We start from the raw sequence: 21060 nt of genomic DNA, 5'->3' as shown, positions 1-21060 counted from the left end.
TCCAAATTAGATTAGAGAAGTTTTATTTGGACACTTGGCAAGATATTACCCACGCTTGGAATAGTATTGGACACTTGGCACCAAAAGGAACCAAGAGATGGAAATGTGAAGGAAATCAAGCATCTTAAAGGGGTGAGATTTGCTTGAAATCTCAGTAAGTTAACAACCAATGTGCACTAATAATGAGTGTACGAAAGTGTACTGTAAAAACCCTAAAATGTGAATAGAAATTATAGAAATTAATTTGTATTTTTGAACTTAGGTTCTATTTATTTTAGATATTTCTAAGCACATTTTTATGTTCATTTCAAAATCCATAAAAGAGAGAGCAAAAGCCCAGTCAAATTCAAAGGAATTTTTGAATTGGAATAATTCTAAAGAGTTTTCAATGAAGTATGACTTTTGAATTGAGCAAGACTTTCAAGTAATAAGGACATTTCATTTTCAATTTGGGTCGACTTTCAATGTGGATGGACGTGTGGACTTTCAGCAAAGCAAAGAAACTTCAACATAAGAAGACTTCAACGTTGGGATAACTTTCCAAAATATCAAATAAAGGATAACTTCAAATAAGATGGGTTTGAGAATACTTCAGATCAAGAAAAAAAGAAAGAAATCACAAAATGAAACTGTAAGAAGTCCAAGTCCGAAACGTGCTAGCAGACAGCCTGGACATACCTTAGTGTTTCGATCACAACTTTCCACTCACATATTCGATTGATGTGATTCTTGATATGTTGGAAAACTATCTTAAAGGGATACAAATTCATATTTGATAAGGATGTCTAAAAGCTGATTCTTGAAGTACGTACGCGGCTGCCAATCTGAGTCTTAAAAGTTAGGCAATTTTTTATTCGGGAATCAAAAAAACGTTATCATTGGGGAGAGTTTTGAAGGGGGACGACACAGTTTTGGAGAAGAAAAAAAATTACTTCATTTTTTTAGTTCTTCCATGAAGAACTAAATCTTGGGTAAAGCCTAAGGTAGAAATTGATTGGTGAAAATACTTTGACTTTATTTCAATTTATAGATTAAGTTTTATTGTTTAAGATTCTTGGATTGTTCTCTATTTGTTTTGGATTTTTATAAGTTTGAGACAATTATATTAAATCTTGCTATGGTTTGATTTCATTGACCTATAGGATTATGAATATATGATTGTGACTTAAACAATGTCATCTTTAGAACTATATGATTGTGAACATAGTGTCGTCTTTAGATCTGATATTCATTTTTATTTATGAAAACTGTGGTTTGTAAAGGGAGAATAGATTTTAGAATTAAATTTGAGAAAATAGATGAATATAATGTCATATCTTCAAACTAGAAACTTGGTGCTATAACTTTTAATTGTGTATATAGTTTGGATTGAAAAAGTTAGAGTATTGGATCCGGTTAATGGAAGCCCGAAGCTTTACTTGCCTCTTTTATCCATGCCCTAATCTCATTTTAATTGCATGTTTTAGGTAGAATTTTCAGATTCTTGTCATATTGTCATATTGTCATTTAATCTTTTCCCTTAAGCTTGCATCATGTAGTGTTTCTTCTGACTTCCTATGGGACGACACCCTAAACTATATTATACCACCGCGTAATAGTTTGGGCTTAATCAATTTTTGGCACAGTTGCTGAGGAGTACGGTGCAAGAATCGATATAAGATATAATTTATTCCAGCAACGCATAAAGGTGGTAACTTCGTTCCCTCTTTTAGCTTGTTGTATTATTATTTTTTTCTTTTCATAGTATTTTTAGTTTTTAGTATTTTGTTACCTTGCATGCACAGATATAGAGACACATTTGGTAGATTTGCTTTTAGGCCTATGCTAGAGTCAGAGTAAAAATTTTTAAATCCTTTATTTTACAATTCATCTAGTTCAGAAAAAATGAGTGAACATGAAGATCAACCCACTAGAACTCTTTAGGATTACCTCCACCCTACACGCATAGCCTCACCATCATGCATCATGTTTCCAGCTAATACTTGTCAATTTGATTTTAAAACAGGGAAGATACAGCTACTTCTCACCTTTCATGGTTTAGAGAATGAAAATCTTTATCTGCACATCAGGGAGTTTGAGGAAGTAGTTGCGACTTTCCATAGTCCTAATGCTACAGATGATGTAGTCAGACATAAGTTTTTTCCTTTCTTTTTCAAGGATAGAGCAAAGAGCTGGTTGTACTCACTAAGACCATGATCAATAGGATCATAGAATGAAATGACACAGGTCTTCTTTAACAAATACATTCCCCAACAAAAAAATAGTGCTTTGAAGAGGCAGATCTCCCCCACCTTTACACAAAAGGATAGTGAGACTTTGTATCAGGCTTGTGAGAGGTTTAAAGAGTTGTTGAGTATGTGTCCTCACCAAGCATATGAGAACTGGAGCTTAGTTAGTTATTTCTATGAGGGACTTACACCTAGAAAGTGTCAATTCATAGAGATGATATGTAATGGTGATTTTCTGCAGAAAAATCCAGATGAGGCTATATAATATCTCATTGTGCTTGCTGAAAAAGCTCACACTTGGACCAGACCTAGTGCTACTGAGAGTACAAATAGATCACGACCTGCTGGAAATTCAAATGGTGGTGGAATTTACTATCTTAGGGAAGAGACTAAGCTAAAGCTAAAGTTGAGATACTTACTAGGGAGTTAGATGTGTTAAAAACTAAGATTTAAAGCCAACACACATGGCTACTTGTGTAGAGTCCTTTCAACTGTGGTTTGTGTGTGGTGGGGTAGATCACCAGCTCAAGAATGCCCCATATTTGCTGAAATGAGGGGAATGTATGAGAAACAATATAATGCCTTAGGTATGTACTAGAAGTCTTTTGCACCTTTCTCCGATACCTACAATCTGGGATGGTGTAATCAGTCCAATTTTAGCTAGAAATATGAAAACCACCAACCTGCATAGCAACCTAGAGCTTACCTTGCACTGTATCATGCATCTTCTTCTTCTAGGAACCCCTTGGAAGATAGTTTACATGCTTTTATTGAGGCACATGTTAAAACTATTCAAAAGTTTGAGTCTTTGATTACGTAGGTTGTTGAAGAAAACAATGAGATAAAGAGCCATATATACAAGTTGATGAGCTCCTTGAGTGTGAATGAGTGATTATGCCCAAAGAATAACGCGGTAGTTGTAGCACAACTTTAGGGTGTCCATTCTACAAAAAGACAAATTAAAATAATAGTAGAAACAACAAAGAAACTAAAGAAAAATATTAAATGATTAATGGAGAACAAAGATTAATTTTAAATACAAATCAAAGTGAAGTAAAGTGACTAACGGAAAAAGTACTCAAATTTGACAAACAGTAAAGCGTCAAGAATCCCTTGCACAAGTCTGGTATTTTAATTATTCTTAATATATTGAATAACTCAATTGGGAACTCAATTCCCAAAATTCCCAATCGGAATGTATAGATTTATAAACTAAAATTAAAGCAAATGTAACCCTTTGAAAAATCATTCACCACTTTTAAAATACGTAAATTGTTATCACTATTGAGAAAATCTAACGACGACAATATACTCAGGGAGCGATATTGCAGCAAAGAATTAAATCGACATAGAAAAATAATTGATCCAAACATAATCAAAAAGACAATCCATTCAATACAAAAGCATGACTGAATCTATAAACATAATAAATTCAATGACTATTCGGAGAATAAAACATCAACAATGAATTGAGAATGATAAAACAAAAGAGTTTTAGTTATTGAAAATCAAATACATAAATTAAAAATACTATCTAATGTGCAAGTTCATCCCTAATCCTACTTAAGAATTTAGTTACCCATAGATATAATGGACAACAAAAATCTCAAGAGAAAAATAAAGCAAACATCGGCCATGGAAATTAATTTCGTCTCCCCCTCTTCAGAATTGAGCCGTCTCCCCTTTTTTAACTCTCAATTATGTGCTAATAGAATGCTTATATAGGGTAGGAAAGAAACTCCAATGTCTTCATATTCCCGCATAAAGAATTGTCTAAATTTTAGGACTCATCTTGGTAGTCACGTACGTGCTTCAGGATTTCAAATTTAGAAATCCTTACTAGAGACAAATTTGTAGCCTTTTAAGATAGCTTTTTAACTCATTAAGAATCGCATCAATCCAATATTTGAGTGAAAAGTTATGATTAAAATACTAAAGTATGTACAGGCTGTTTTCTAGTGAATTTCGGACTGACTTTTTCTCTTGATCCGAATTACTCTCAAACCCATCATTATCCTTATTTGAAGAGTCCTACACTTGTTGAAAGTTTTTAGGTTGTTTCAACGTCTTACCCACTTAAAAGTCCTTTGAATTTGACTGTGTTTGGACTTGCACTTTTATAGACTCCGAAATTAAACATAAAAATCTGCTCAGGAGTATCCCAAAGTAAATAGAAACTCAATTCAAGAATATACATTAATTACTATGATTTCTATTCACATTTTAGCATTTTAGTCCAATAATAGGGTATTCAGAGTGTACTTTCGTACACTTATCACACCCCCAACTTGCTTATTGCTAGTCCCTAGCAATTTTCATGCCAAAACAATAAAAGAGACCAAAGAAAATCACACACAAAGGCCACCAAGTCACACTTTCTAGATTCACATACCAAAGCAATCTTAGGAATTCAATAACCCTATCACAAGCAATCCACCTATAGCGATCCACAGAGTGTGTGTGTGTTCCAAACTATATCCATCTAACCAGAAGTCCTAACACATGCAACATCAAGAACATCTCAAGCGAAAGGTTCAACTCCATAACTCACGAGTATAAAAGTGTTTCATGTGAAGATTCTCTCTATGGAGTTGACAATGGGTGTACACACACTCTCATGGGGAATTATGCAATTATGTTCAAGCAACAAGCAAACATTCATATTATGATACGAATACTAACAAATGAGACTTCCACCACTCTTTCCAAAAGCTTACCTAGGATCAGAACGGTGAACACAAAAGGTTGTAACGTGACTTAGGTTCTGGGCTATATGAAAAAAATGAAAAAGGATTCAAAAGGTTTCAAGTACATACAAAGGGAATCTTATTAAATATCTCAGTAGACCACACTTCTCACTTGATGTACTCTCCAACTTTTCAGATCATCGAATAATACCTCTCTTTCCTTTTCTTTTTTTTTTTCATTTTTTCTTTTATATTTTGGTGAACAATTATGTCACCCTGGTATTTTGCTATTTCTATCCAGCGTTGATATTTTTACCTTTAAAGCTCACTCACTTGAACACCTTGTAACTCATGTTCTTCCCTTTTCTCTCTCTCATTTTCTTTTTATATTTGGTGCAAAAAAAAAAAAAAAAAAGAATTCCACATCTAATATCCACTTGGAAGTAACAAGGGTAGAGAAACTCAGTGTAGGTTACACTCCAATGTGGAGAGGTATGGATAATGTGGGCATATGAAAAGAAAAAGTTACATGTGTTTATTGGCTCAAAGTTGCCTACTAGGGGTCTATGGTGGAAAGGGTTAGCTTGAAAGGCTCAAACGTTGATCCTAAGTTGATCCTAAGTTGACCTTCGTCATATCCCAAGTATATCCACCATCTTACCACAAATCATGTAATGATATTCTCACAAGACCCAACTTAACAGATCAATGAACGCTTATCACACTTTACTGCATTTGTAGGCTCTCAATCCTCTCCAAAACTCACATGAATACTTAAGCAAAAGAGTTATCTAGCTGCATGTGTTAAACCATCATCTTACCACAAAGCTTGGATGAGTGCATTAGGGGTTCTGTGAATGCTTCAGTAAAAATGATTATGGTGGGTTTGGTGAATTCACGAAAATGGCTATGAATGAGAATGAGTACACATGTGAAAAGGATGCATGTGTGATGCAAATTAAAAAAAAAATTGACACATGAAAATATGTCACAGAGTTCCAACAAGCATTTTAAATACTGAATTTGCACCACCACCCCAAACTTAGATGAAACATTGTCCTCAATGTTTAAGAATCAAATTTGAATGGGGGGAGTAACTAAAAAGGGTAGAATACAACTGATGAGTGACGTGGGTAGCTCGCTAAGCACGAAAGATGGTAACCTGAAATGGCAAAATGAAACTAACCTGCCAAAAAAAAAAAAAGAACAGCAAACAAAAAGGAAAAGAAAGAAAATAAGAGAAAACAAAACAAATAAAGAAAAAAATACCTGCGTGGTGTGGTCAAGGTTGATACACCGGATCCACAAGTGGAATGTCTTCCACTTCTGGAACTTGCCTATCAATTAATACTTTAAGGCGTTGACCATTTACATTAAAGATTCGACCATCCTTAGGATCCTCTATTTCTAACCCCCCATTTGTAAAAATATTTTTCACTACAAAAGGGCCTGTCTACCTAGACCGAAGTTTTCCTCTATGCTTGTGTATCACTGGGCCTTGTGGTGGGACTTTTTATAAAATGATTTTATAAAAGACGACTGGAATTACCGTTCGATTTAAAACTTTTACTTCCATACCCAGGGTGCAAGACTTTAAGTTCTAAAATAAAATGTGCTTTTAGAATAAAAGCAGTTTACAACAGAAAGCATCAATTTTAATAATAAAAAGGCCTCTCATACATTTAAATACTCATGCCTAGACTTCCGTGCTCTTCCCCATGGGCCGTGTCCGTCTTGACGCGTACTTCTCATTCAGTTCCTGTGGGGGGAGAGGCATGCATAAAAACTAAAGTGAGTCGATGACTCATAAGCATTACATCATACAGTTAAAATATAATAACATAGGTTTTCATTAATGCATTCATTATTCATACACACTATACGTACATGCATACGTGCATTCGTTTGGAAACATCATTGGACGAGATTTTTCTTTAAAAATGGGTTTTCTTTTCGTAAACGTGTCTCTCATCAGTGTCTTCATTTCTTAAAGAGTTCGTGCATTCATGCATCCATCCATTCTTTCTTATCACTTTCATTGGCCGGTACACACTGTTACGTCTCGTGTGTTAGGGTTAGTGGTCTTCCTTTGGACCCGGACTCCGCCCGTGGCCACGGGTTGGGAATCCCTTTTTAGTCAGGGGGTAGCACTGGGTGCACTACCTACTTACCCAGCATTGCAATCTGCCCATTCATTGGTACCCTTTCCATTCATTCATATGGCCGTTACGTATTTTCTTGCATTAAACGTTCAGTCCTTTCTTTTAGTTTAGTCCTTTCATTCAATTCAGTCCTTTTCATTTAGCAGTTCATTCATGGAAAAACGTCATTTAAAAGTATGGGCTTAAACATCGTCTTTCATGTCATTCATAAAACATCAGTTCATAGGGACCTTTTAAACCAACATACTTTCTTCGCTTCGTTTAAAGCATCAGTTAAAGCAGCATTGATTTTCTTAGAAAATATAGACAATAGATACAGTGTATAGTCATCCATTCACATGCGTACAATTAATACTTTGGGTGCATAAACAGGGGTTGCCAAGGAGGGGCCGTACATACTTATACCTTTGAACACTTAGCATTATCTTTCGTAAAACATCTTTCGTGTCATTTCGTAAAGGAAAAGCGTTTCATTTTCATTTCTTGTATTTTAGAAAACTCTAGAAGAGTATGAATGCAATATTTACTTGGACTCCATGCTACTTTCATATCATGCAGTCCATTTATGTGCGTGTCAGATGGCAACTTACATGCATACACATAACCTTAATGTCATTCTCTATCTTGTGTATAAGCAACTTAAACTTAGAAGACATAAGCTATACTTCACTTGGAAAACTATCATTCTATTCCGTGCTTTTACGTACCATTTACTATGCTAAGACCTTCAGGGACCACTTATGGTCACTATCTCTTCCAAACTCGACGTTCTTACCTCGAGTGCTCATCCACTAAAGGGAACCCATAATTCACCTTAGGATTAAGATACTAGGACTTCCGTCTTACTCTTCCTATTGACCACATTCCGATGCATGATTCCTACCGACGGAATCATGCATCCCAATCCTAACAATATACCCGTCACTGCCTCCATGCATCTTAGCCTATACTAAATCCTCATTCCCATCCATACAAGCTATACGGCTCTAAGCCAACTCTGAGACTTAAGCATTGTGTAACTGTGCTTAGGATAGAGTACCCATTACATATGGTGAATCCGTCGGGTACATGTGTCTCACCAGATTACACACGTAGTCACGTACCTTACCCCCTTATCACTTAAGACCAACATATAATACGTTGATCACATGCTCGTGTAAACAAGCACCATACTCCGATACCAACATTCTCTTAACCCAACTAGCATGACTCTTCATGTTACCCGTCCCTTATGACAGTTCATCCCAACACTTAGCACAACACAACTCCATTCACCACTACGCCTTACGTCACATCATATAGCTCGAGACTAGTCCCAAGCTACACCGTGACCATGTCACGTCACCTGACATTCTGATACGCCATCTCTACGCTAACTCTTAACTCATCATGAGTACGGTCCCTCACGTACTCCTGTCACATCGTGACACCTCGTCACATTCCTGTTACGCCATTTCTATACTAACTCCTTGTCCATCATAAGCACGACTGCCAATAGTCATGTCACTTCGTGACATTCCCCAGTCGTGCTTCCACTGTGCACTCTTACACTTGTTCTGCTACTTCACCCATACTCCTGCCATAAGTCAATTACGGTGACACCTGTCACCTCAGACTACAGGCCACACCACAACTACTTCAGGATACCTTCCATAGTTCTCGGCACTACTCACCACTCTCTACCCATCAACACCATAACCATCATTATCTCTACGACACGCCACACGGGTGTCGCTTCACCTCATGAAGTACACTCCACGCGTATACTCCCTTCTCACATGCTACGCCACATCACCACTATGGCGTACACGCCATATGGTGCATCACTTCATCACATGGAGTACACTCTGCGTGTACTCCCTTCATACACACTACACTACGAACAGAGTACACTCTACATGTACTCTTCCTATTCCACAATACGTTAGGAGGGTATATTTTATATATATTCTCCCTATCCCACTCTACGTCACGAGAGTATACACTCTCTTCCCAATCCGCACAACGCCACGTCAGTCATACTGCATGTGCTCCACAACTACACTACACAGTGCAGTCCACAACACTTCACCGCACACTACACAGATACGCCCAACACTTCACATACACAGCACAACACATCTCCATACTACACAGCAAACTCCACAAATACTAATAGCACAGTCCACAACCTAATCAACTAATTAATATCCAACATAAATAACGAGGGGTAGAGGGTTATACTATCGACAGGATAACCCATGCTTTGCTCGTTGACCGTCACGGTCGATGATGCCTAAAGGGTTGTACGTGGCGGCTAACCCATATACAATGGTTTTTTGGGCATTTGGATAGCTAAGTGTGGTCTTGGAATGGCTCATGGTGGCCTCGTGGTAGCGGTGAGAGGCGGTACACAACGTTTCTAGCCATGTACAATGGCTATTAGCCACGTAAAGTGGCTGCCTTGGCCATTGGAGGTGGCTAGAGGTGCGGGCCTAGGCGTAGGAGGGTCGGGTTGTGGTCCTTGAGTGGTTGTCTCATGGTGGTGCTGAGGTGGCACTCGTCGGAGACACGGCGGCTAGTGGAGGAGCTAAGGCCTTGGGTCTCCAATAGGGAAAATCAGAGGGAGAGCTTGGCTGGCTTGGAGGAGCTTAGGGAGGAGTCATGGTGGCCAGGGGAGGTGCCTGATGGAGCTAAAACCGGCGCACGGTGGCTCTAAGGACGTCGATGGCCTTGAAGCCGTGCGACGGAAGGGGAGAGGGAGGTCCATGCTGGCTGGGTTTGAGAGAGGCGATCACCGGTGTGAGGTGGTGGAGGTGCGGTGGCCTGGGTAGCTGCGCACCACAGCACATGATGGGTGGATGGGTAAGGAACCCGTGCGTGTGAGGGAGAGAGCCCATGCGGTGGATGACTCACTAAAAAGTGAGCAGCACAAAGGCTATCCCAAATGCAGGAGGATGTCGCGTAATAATTAGGAATAAATTCCTAGATCGTCTCCTCAAATAAAGTTACTTAAAATCAAACTCGTTTAAAATGGTGAAAATATTCACAAAGAAAAAATAAAAATGATGGTATGTGCAATGAATGGAATAGTGCAACAAGAATGAAAAGGGCACTAGTCATGGACTAGATTCATATTTTTGGATTTTTGAGTGTCGAAATGAAATGTAAAAAAACTAACAAAATTGAAATTAACAATAAAGAATTAAATTTTAATCGATCTAATATGCAATGGACTGAGAGATTAATAAAACTAATCTAAGAATTAAACTAGATTAGAAAATAATTGACAAAATACAAACTGAAAATTGAAAAGCCCCAAAATCAAGATTCTAGGATTCATCCTTGTATTCAAATCACAAATTCTCAAAATTAATCCATAGCAATTATAATCAATGTTAAATGAAAGCTTAAAGAAACAAGAAAAATAAATAACACGAAGTAAATAAATAGCAAATAAAATGCCCAAAAGTCTAAGCCAAATATCTCAAAAATATTCCATAAACTGTAAACTGAAATTAAATAAAAAGTAGGGAATGAAAAGAGCAAGCCAAATAAATGGAGATGGAGGGGGTAGGCAATGGAGGAGGCGGCTGGAGCGGCAATTGGACCCTGAAAGAGTTCTTCAAATGTGCGGCGCTGCTCTGCAAAAAGTCCCCAATTTCGTGCTAATGATATGCTTAAATAGGGTAGGAAAGAAACCCTAATGTCTACATATTCCCGCACATAAAATCACATAAATTTTAGGACTCAACTTGACAGCCACGTACATGCTTCAGGATTTTGAATTTGGAAATCTTTATTACATACAACTTTGTAGCCCTTTAAGATAGCTTTCTAACACATCAAAAATCGTATCAATCTCATATTTGAGCAGAAAGTTATGATTAAAATATTAAAGTATGTTCATTCTGTCTCCTAACGCATTTTAGACTCTGATCCGAATTACTCTCAAACCCCATCATTATTCATATTTGAAGAGTCCTACACTCGTTCAAAGTTTTTAAGTTATTCCAACGTCTTGCCCACTTGAAAGTCCTTTAAATTTGAAATTAGAAATAAAATAATAGAAATTAGAAATAAAATAAAATAAGAATAATAGAATATAAAAAATATGTTGTGCATGTGAATGAACATTGTCCAATTAAATCACAAGTTATAAAATTAAGCATAAATCATACTATTAACCAATTTAAATCACAACTCGGATTTATTCATCTTAACCATTTTTTTCATCTAAAACCAATAATAATGTAATGAAATAAATAAAATATATTGATTCTAAATGTATAAAATATGCAATAATTCAACTCAATCACACTCCCCAACTAGCTTTTTGCTAATCCTTGAGAAAAATAGTAAAAATTAATTGAGATGAATATTGCATAAAGATCAAAATCCAAACATAAACAATCAAATACAATTCTGAATTCTCACAAAAGTGACACGTTACTACTCAACCCCAGGGGCTATATCCACCAAAACTATTTCAACAATCTTTCACATAGAATTGAGGCAAATGTATCAGAACTCAAATGTGTGTGTGAAGCTAAACTGGTTGTGTGTTCCTCATTGCTTGCCATGATTTGTCATAGGATTTTTTAACCTTAAGATTAATCATTGTTGATTCTAACTACCTCAAAGCTCAAGGAACTAGCAGTTTTCACGCCAGCTCTATTTTTAAAGGTTGAACACTCAACTCCCAAAGTCTTGGGAAACTGTTTCTAGCCCTTTACTTAGGAAAACTCACTAAGTCGCCTTTATTCCTTTTTTTTTTTTCTAATCTGTTCAAATCTCTTTTTTTTCTTTTCATTTTCATTTTCATTTTCTTCTTCTTCTTCTTCTTTTTTTTTTTGAAACATGGCTCGGTAGTCCTGCACTTTACTTCTCCTGTGTTAAATCAGTGAACAGGTAATAAGGAATACTACAAGTGTAAGCATGTGCAAAATGTTCTTCAAAATTTGCCCTTCGTTCTACAAAAATATTATCAAGTCTCATCTCAATAAGTATAGCATCCCAGGGTTTCAAGCTACACATCAACAAAATATGATGCATAAAAAATCATGCTCTATGCTTAAGCTTGAAAATAAATCTTCACAAAATGATTCTGCTCAACTACTCCACCAAAATGCTCAGATTTCACAAAATACCAGAAATGGAGTGTGTGTCAATCATATATGTATCAATGCACATCATATTAAATTTTTTATTTTTTATATATTTATTTTTTAAATCTGTGCACACATGCTACCCCCCAACTAGTGAGAGACATGGTCCTCAATGAATCGAACGAAAGAAAACAAAGTGCACAGAAATAAGCAAGCAAAACAAAAAAAATCAACATGAAATATAAAATCAAAGCAAAACAACAAACAAAAAATAAAATAAAATGCAAGTAAAGAAAGCTGTAAAGGGTGAAAAGATCAAAACACTTCCCTGGAATCTTGCACAAGCAAGATCTCTTCGTGTGGATCAAAGACCTTCAGAAACAGCTTTAGACATTGTCCATTGACAGTGAAGCTATTTCCATTCTTCGAATTGACAATGTCTATCGCCCCATGAGGATGAACCTTCTTTACAATGTACAACCCCTTCCATCGAGATTTCGACTTCCTGGGAAAAAGATGCAGTCTTGAATTGTAGAGGAGCACTTTCTGATCTGGGACAAGATGTTTGTCATGGATCTTCTTGTTATGCAAGGCCTTCATTCGCTCATTCTCCAAGTGGGAATTATAGTAGGCCTCTCTCTTTATTTCTTCAAGCTCTGAAATCACTTCAACAGCATGCACCTCTGACTCGTCACAATCACCAGGCATCTTGCAAGTATTGAACACATGCATTTCCAATGTCATATTCCCAAACGTGAGTTTCAACACTCCACTTTGACAATTTATCAGTTCATTGGGTAGCAAGGAATGGGCGCCCAAGGATGACAGGCGCCTGGTGAATAGTAGTGGCTAGCTGCTGCATATAAAGAACTACGAAATCCACTGGGTAGTAAAATTTGTCCACCTAGACCAGCACATTCTCAACAATACCCCTCGGCTCCTTGACTGATCTGTCAGCTAACTGTAGCTTGATGGAGGTCTTTTTTAGCTCACCTAATCCCAACTGCTCATACACTGAGAACAGTAGCAAGTTCACACTACTCCCCAAATCAAGTAGAGCTCTCCCAATGCGTGACTCACCAATCATAATGGAAATGTGGGGAGAGCTGGGATCTCCAAACTTTTGAGGAGTCTCGCTCAATATCAATGTGCTGACTTGTTCCGTTAGGAAAGCTTTCTTCTTTACATTCAGCTTCCTCTTCACTGTGCACAAGTCCTTTAGAAATTTTGCATATGAAGGAACTTGTTGTATGGCATCCAAGAGTGGAATATTAATCTTTACTTGCTTGAAGATATCTTGCATCTCTGTGTGGTATTTGTTCTTTTGGCCAGTTGCCAATCTTTGAGGATAGGGAACCACAGGTTGGTACCCCCTACTAGTTTCAGCATCTGCACTCACAGGCTTCTTCAGCTATGGTCTCACTACCTCTGGTTCTTTTTCAGCTTCATCAATCTCTGTTGCATCTTCAGGTGTAGGAGCAACTACTTGTGTGTCCATAGTCATCTTTGGTTGGGGAACTTACTTTCCACTTCTCAAAGTAAGAACATCCTTCGCTGTCTCAAAAACCTCCCCTGAGACATTATGCAATTGTTGTTGTTGTTGCTAGTATACTTGAGGATTAGGCTGGGGCTGTGCTGGGAATTTCACTTTCTCTAGAGTGCTCAATGTAATGCTCATCTTATTGATAGTGCCCCGCAAGTCATTTATGGCCTAAGTATTCTGATTATTTGTGGCGGCCTGAATCTGCATGAATTACTGAAGTGTATTGGCCATTTGTGCCATACTGTCATCTAGAGACTTCTTCGCAGATGATTGAGGCTGAGAATTTTGTGCTGCTACATGAGGCTGAAATCCTAGAGGTGCTACAAAAGGATAGCTCTGAGAACTCTGATATGGCTGATACTAGTGCTGAAGAGCAGCCTGATGAAATGGCTGCTGAGAAGGTGGCGGAGATCGGCTAGGCTGATCATTCCTCCATGAGAAATTTGGGTGATTCCTCCACCCTGGATTATATGTATTAGAGAAAGGCTGATTTTGTGCTCTATTAACCCAGTTTGCTGATTGCAACTGCTCAGAGCCATTCTCCTGAAATACTGGCATTATTGGGCAATCTTGGGTCTTGTGGTTCGAATCAGCACATATAGAATATGCCTCTACTGTTTTCATGGCTTTCACTTTTTCCATCTCCATGACCTCTAATCTTCTAGTCAATGCTTTCATTCGGGCTTGAACGTAGTGTCCTCCTTAAGCTCATATCTGCCCCCACCAGCAATAGCCCTTAGTGTCTGTGCTGTCAATGAAACTCGATCAGTGCGAGTGTTCCATTGTTGTGCGCTCTCAGCAAAATAGTCAAAAAATGGCAATGCTTCATCAGGTTCCTTACTAAAGAATTCTCCATTGCACATAGTCTGAACAAATTGCTTGCATTGTGGAGTGAGACCAGTGTAAAACTAATTTACCAACCTCCAGGATCCATTACACAAGGTTCAAGTGACTGATTAGTAGGTGACAAGTGAAATGTGTAATCAGAGATAAGATAGTGAAAAAAACATTTGAGATAAAAACTAAAAAAAAATAACGAGTCTAAATTTACGTCAAGCAACTATTCCCCGACAACGGTGCCAAAAACTTGACTCACTAAAAAATGAGCAGCACGAAAGCTATCCCAAGTGCAAGAGGATGTCGCGTAGTAATTAGGAATAAATTCCGAGATCGTCTCTTCAGGAAAAGTTACTTAAAATCATACTCGTTTAAAATGGTGAAAATATTCACAAAAAGAAAATAAAAATGATGGTATGTGCAACGAATGGAAGAGTACAACAAGAATGAAAATGGCTCAAGTCATGGACTAGATTCATATTTTTGGATTTTTGAGTGTCGAAATGAAATGTAAAAAAAACTAACAAACTGAAATTAACAATAAGAAATAAACTAAACAAAACAATCTTAATTAATCTGAAAATTAAATAATAAAACAGAAATTATTTAAGTCCTAATTAAGCTTTAATCGATCTAATATGCAATGGAACTGAGAGATTAATAAAACTAATCTAAAAATTAAACTAGATTAGAAACTAATTGACAAAATACGAACTAAAAATTGAAAAGGCCCAAAATCAAGATTCTAGGGTTCATCCTTGTATTCAAATCACAAATTTTCAAAATTAATCCATAGCAATTGTAATCAATGTTAAATGAAAGCTTAAAGAAACAAGAAAAATAAATAACACGAGGTAAATAAACAACAAATAAAATGCCCAAAAGTCTAAGCCAAATATCTCAAAAATATCCATAAACTTTAAACTGAAATTAAATAAAAAGTATGGAATGAAAAGAGCAAGCTAAATAAATGGAGATGAAGGTGGTAGGCAATGGAGGAGGCGGTTGGAGCGGTAATTGGACCCTGGAATAGTTCTTCAAATGTGCGCTCTGCAAAAAGTACCCAATTTCGTGCTAATGATATGCTTAAATAGAGTAGGAAAGAAGCCCTAATGTCTTCATATTCCTGCACACAAAATCGCTTAAAGTTTAGGATTCAATTTGGCAGCCACGTACGTGCTTCAGGAGTTCGAAGTTGAAAATCCTTATTAGAGACAACTTTGTATCCCTTTAAGATAGCTTTCCAATGTATCAAGAATTGTATCAATCTCATATTTTAGTAGAAAGTTATGATTAAAATATTAAAGTGTGTTCATTCTGTCTCCTAACACATTTTGGACTCTGATCCGAATTACTCTCAAACTCCATCATTATCCTTATTTGAAGATACCTACATTCGTTGAAAGTTCTTAGGTTGTTTCAATGTCTTGCCCACTTGAAAGTCCTTTGAACTTGAAATTAGAAATAAAATAATAGAAATTAGAAATAAAATAAAATAAGAATAATAGAATATCAAAAATATGTTGTGCATGTGAATGAACATTGTCCAATTAAATCACAAGTTATAAAATTAAGCATAAATCATGCTATTAACCAAGTTAAATCACAACTCGGATTTATTCATCTTAACTATTTTTTCATCTAAAACCAATAATAATGTAATGAAATAAATAAAATATATTAGTTCTAAATGTATAAAATATGCAATAATTCAGCTCAATCAGTGGAGGGAGGCTATGGGCCTCGGGTAAAGTGGAGGAGGAAGGGGGAGGGAAGGGGAATTTCATGGCGGTGCTTGGTGGTCGTGGGTGGCCGCATACGGCGGTGCAAGGAGGAGAAATGGGTAAAAAATCCATTTTGGCTGCTTACCGTGGAAAGGAGAGGGAGGGCTAAACGATGGAGGCCAGCTTCAGTGATGGAGGCTCACTGACGTGAGGGGATGCCGACGGTGGGGGCGATGAGGCCAGGCAGCACACGGTGGCGCCGGGTTGGGCTGAGGAAGAATCGGTGAGAGGGGGAGAGGCGTAAGTCGTACGCGTGAGGGAGAGGGAGGAGAGAGAGAGGGGAGGGAAAAGTGAGGGAGAAAGAGAGAGGGTCTGAGTTTTAATCCTGATTCATTTATCTTGGGATCTCAAAACAATCTAACGATGGAGGATTAAAACACTGATTTGTAAATGCGTAAACATTAACTTATTTAAAAACACTAAGAGGAATTATGGTAGAATATTATTTAAACTAAACTTTAGTTTATAAAATAATATTCCTTCATCATTAATAAAATGATGAAATCTTATTTAATATATTTAAAAGGATAAAACCATTTTCTTTAATTAGAGTTTTAAACATAATTTAAATCTCATAATATTTTAAATAACTGGAATCATTTTAATAAATGATATTAAAATGATTTCTGACAATTATAATATTTTGGAGCTCTTCAAAAATATTATAATTGTCTTATTAAAATTGAAGCTTAGTTCAATAACACTGGAAATACTCCATATAAATATTTTCAGTGCATTTAAAACACTGGATGTACTTTTAAAATCACATAATATCTTTAGAAACACGCCATCGAGGTTTGACACGCATAACGAGGCTCATAGTGCTAGAGGGAAGGGAAGGCTGTTGCATAATTTACGTTCTCGAAACTTGCTTACGTCAGAAATGAAGGAGTGGGGTGTTACAACTTGTGAAGTCTATAATCATATAAGTATACTAGGTCATTAGGCTTAAATGTCTTCCTACTAATATTTTTATCATGAAACGCTTTCATTTTAGCCTTATAAATTTTAGAGTTCTCATAAGCATTATTTCTCAACTCCTCCAACTCGGTTAACCGAAATTTCTTAAGTTTACCTGCATTCAATTTCAAATAAATACTAACAGAGAAAGTGTCACCTAGGACGAGAAATGCATGCTTTAAACCTGAGGGCGGTGGTTTCAATTCGAATTTGGGATTCTTCATGCTTGAAGGAATTTGTTTTTCACATTTCTTAGGCAACTCCTCAAATTTCTGTTGCCAAGCCTATGTTCCATAATCCTGAGTTTCATAAGAAATAGCGCACAAATATCAACATCAGATGAATCACTAATAGTATCCAACTCAGAATTAACAAGTAAATTTTCAAGAGGATCATAATCATGAGTTGTGTGAACTCCCTTGTCTATGAGTGCGTCAATCATGTGTGTTTGTTGGCACTCATCATCCTCCTTGTGCTACCTACTGATGTGGAATATGTTGACCTCCATGGTCATATTTCTAAAAGATAATTTCATCAACCCATTCCTGCAGTTTATAAGTGCATTAGCCATAGCAAGGAAATGTCTACCTAATATGAGAGGAATCATAGAGTTAGACTCAACAACCGACTGAGTATCCAAAATTAAAAAATCAACAAGGTAGTAAAACTTGTCAATTTGGATCAAAACATCCTCAACTATCCCTCTCGGTTTCTTAACTGAACGGTTAGCCAATTGAAGCACAACATAAGTGAGCTTAATTTCACCCAAACCAAGTTGCAAATAAATGGAATAAGGCATCAAATTTACACTAGCTCCTAAATCCAACAAGGCTTGCGCAAACTCATGATTCCCAATATGACATGTAATGGTTGGACAACTAGGATCATTGTACTTAGGAGGAATTCACTACTCAATTAGAGCACTAACTTGTTCTTTTAGAAATGTTGTCTTCTTAATATGGTGCTTCTTCTTAACCGTACACAAATCTTTGAGAACTTTTGCATAAGTAGAAACTTGTTTAATAACATGCAAAAGTGGAACATTGATTTTTACTTGCCTTAGGTTTTCCAAGATTTCATTGCTAAAATCCAAATTTCGCATACCAGATTTTAAAGCTTGAGGAAATGGTACCTTAATTGGGCTCTTGATTACCTCGATTTCCTTGGGCAACTCAGCACTATCATTGCTTTATTCTTCTTCAACATTCTCTGGCTTATCAGTTGTTGGGATGTGTAAGGACTTACCACTTCATGTCACAATGGCATTAACCTCCTTCAAATTTTGTTGAGCCATATGTTGGCCTTGGGGTATGGATTGAGCTTGAGAATGGAACTTTCCACGCTCATTCACACTCAAAGAACTCATTAACTTGGATACATGACTCTTTATCTCATTGTTTTCTTCAACAACTAGCATAATCAAAGATTCAAACTTTTAATTAGTTTTACACTGTGCCTCAATAAAAGCATGCAAAGTCTCTTCTAAGGAGTTCCTACAAAAAGAAGATGCATGATATAGTGTAGGATAGTCTTTAAGGGGTTGTGTAGGCAGCTGGTTTTCAAACTTCCAGCTAAAATTGGGGTGATTGCGCCACCTCGGATTGTAGGTATCGGGAGAAGGTGCAAAAGGCTTCTTGTACATACCTAAGGCATTACATTGTTGCTCATACATTCCTCTCATTTCAGCAAATGTGGGGGCACTCTTGAGCTAGGTGATCTACCCCACCACACACAAAACATGGTCTAAAGGACTCAACACGAGTAGACGTGTGTTATCTTTAAATCTTTAGTCTTTAACACCTCTAGCTCCCTAGTGAGCATCTCAACCTTAGCCTTTAGGTAATCTTCTTTCTTGAGATGGTAAATTCCACCACCATTTGGGTTTCCTGCAGGTCGTGACCTATTTGTGCTCTCAGTAGCACTAGGTCCAGTCCAAGTGTGAGCTATTTTAGCAAGCTCATTGAGGTATTCTATGGCCTCATCAGGATCTTTCTGTAAGAACTCACCATTACATATCATCTCCACAAATTGGCGCTCTTTAGATGTAAGTCTCTCATAAAAATAGCTCACTAAGCGCCAATTCTCATACCCATGGTGATGACACATACTCAACAACTCCTTAAATCTCTCCCAAGACTGATACAGAGTCTCACTGTCTTTTTGTGCAAAAGTAGAGACTTGCCTTTTTAAAGCGTTGGTCTTATGTTGGAGAAAATATTTATTAAAGAAGACCTGAGTCTTCTCATCCCATGACCCAATAGATCATGGTCTCAGTGAGTATAGCCAAACTCTTAGCTCTATCCTTTAAAGAGAATGGAAAGAACTTAAGTCTCACAACATCATCAGTTGCATTTTGACTATGAAAAGTCGCAACTAGTTCCTCAAACTCCCTAATGTGCACATATGGATTTTCATTTTCCAGGCCATAAAAAGTAGGGAGTAACTGTATCATCCCTGTTTTAAAATCCAGTTAGTGAGTATTAGCTGGAAACATGATGCATGATGGTGTGGTTGTGCATATAGGGTGAAGGTAATTGTAACAGCCCGCTAGAAATTCATTGGCGGAATTTCTATTGACTTTAGGAATCTCGTGAAAATCCCATAAGTTTTTACGAATCGACCTATTACATAGGTTTTAGTCTGTCAACATAGTCAGTGTTATCACTCACTATTCTGCTAGAAATATGAGTTTTATTTATTTGAGGTGGTTAGAAGTGTCAGAATGCATTATGGTCTACGCCATTACACTCAGTGGATTATTTAGGATTTTATGGCACAATATCCTATTTTCATAATTCCGGACGAAACGTCTGTTGGAAATTTTGAAATTATTTTTAGGGGCACTTCGAGGTTAAATTTCGGTAAAAGATTTTCACTATAGGTTAATATGAATATTTAAGAATTTTTAGTGTTAAGTTAATGATTCACTTTTTCGAAGTGAATAGTAACCTCGGTAAGCGCACCAATTGCAGTGTTTCGAAATCACAGTGTGGAATGTCCAAATTGGATTAGAGAAGTTTTATTTGGACACTTGGCAAGATCTTAGCCACACTTAGTGAATAATTTTAGACACTTGGCACCATAAGGAACGTTTGTTGGATTTGAAGGAATCAAGGTGTGAGATCATGTCGCTTAAGCAAAACTTTGTTTCATCTGCTCAACCAAATTGTGCCAGATCAAAGAGGTTTTCAATCCTAGTGAAATTCTAAATGGTGGGAATCCAATCGAAAGCCCAAAAGCATGGTTGAAATCGAAACCCTAAACGGTTTCCCCAAAACCCTAAAGTTGGCCTCTAAACATTTTCTAATCCGATTTCTAACATTGTGTTTAATCACTTGATTAAATCACTTTCACATGCTATTAATCCTTCAAATTTGTGTTAGAACATCATTATCCAACCTTGTTAACCTTGAAAAATTGATTGGGCCAAGTGATATTGGATTTGGGCTTGATAGCAACCCAAACCCTCTTTAAACCCCAAATTTTAGGCCCATTCGGTTTAGGCCCTTTAAGGCCCACGAATTTGGTCACCATAGGATTGCTTCATGGCTAAGTTTTGTACCCCCACTTGGCTGGCCAGATCTGTACAAGAAGAGCCTAGAAGGTTCTTGAAAGACAAAGCAAAAGGGCCACCTCACTCTTTCACTCTCACACTCCACCTTGAGAAAAGATCTTGGTCTGATTTTTATGATAAGAAAAGGCCAACACTCAACCATTCCTTCAGTCATATCACTTCCCATAACTTGTGTAAGAGGCTCTTCAGTCCACTTCC

At 37.1% G+C, this 21060-nt stretch overlaps 1 non-coding gene across 1 annotated transcript; it reads left to right on the top strand.

Moving 5' to 3' along the window:
- Nucleotides 1-19374: 19374 nt before the first annotated feature.
- On the top strand, nt 19375-19482 carry LOC118349363. The gene has a single exon (XR_004802333.1). It is a non-coding gene; the product is annotated as a small nucleolar RNA R71 (small nucleolar RNA).
- Nucleotides 19483-21060: the final 1578 nt, after the last annotated feature.

Source organism: Juglans regia, chromosome 8 (assembly GCF_001411555.2).
Source record: "Juglans regia cultivar Chandler chromosome 8, Walnut 2.0, whole genome shotgun sequence".
In the NCBI taxonomy this organism is placed as follows: domain Eukaryota; kingdom Viridiplantae; phylum Streptophyta; class Magnoliopsida; order Fagales; family Juglandaceae; genus Juglans; species Juglans regia.
Note: the sequence above shows the minus strand (reverse complement) of the source record. Positions and strands in the feature narration are given on the sequence as shown.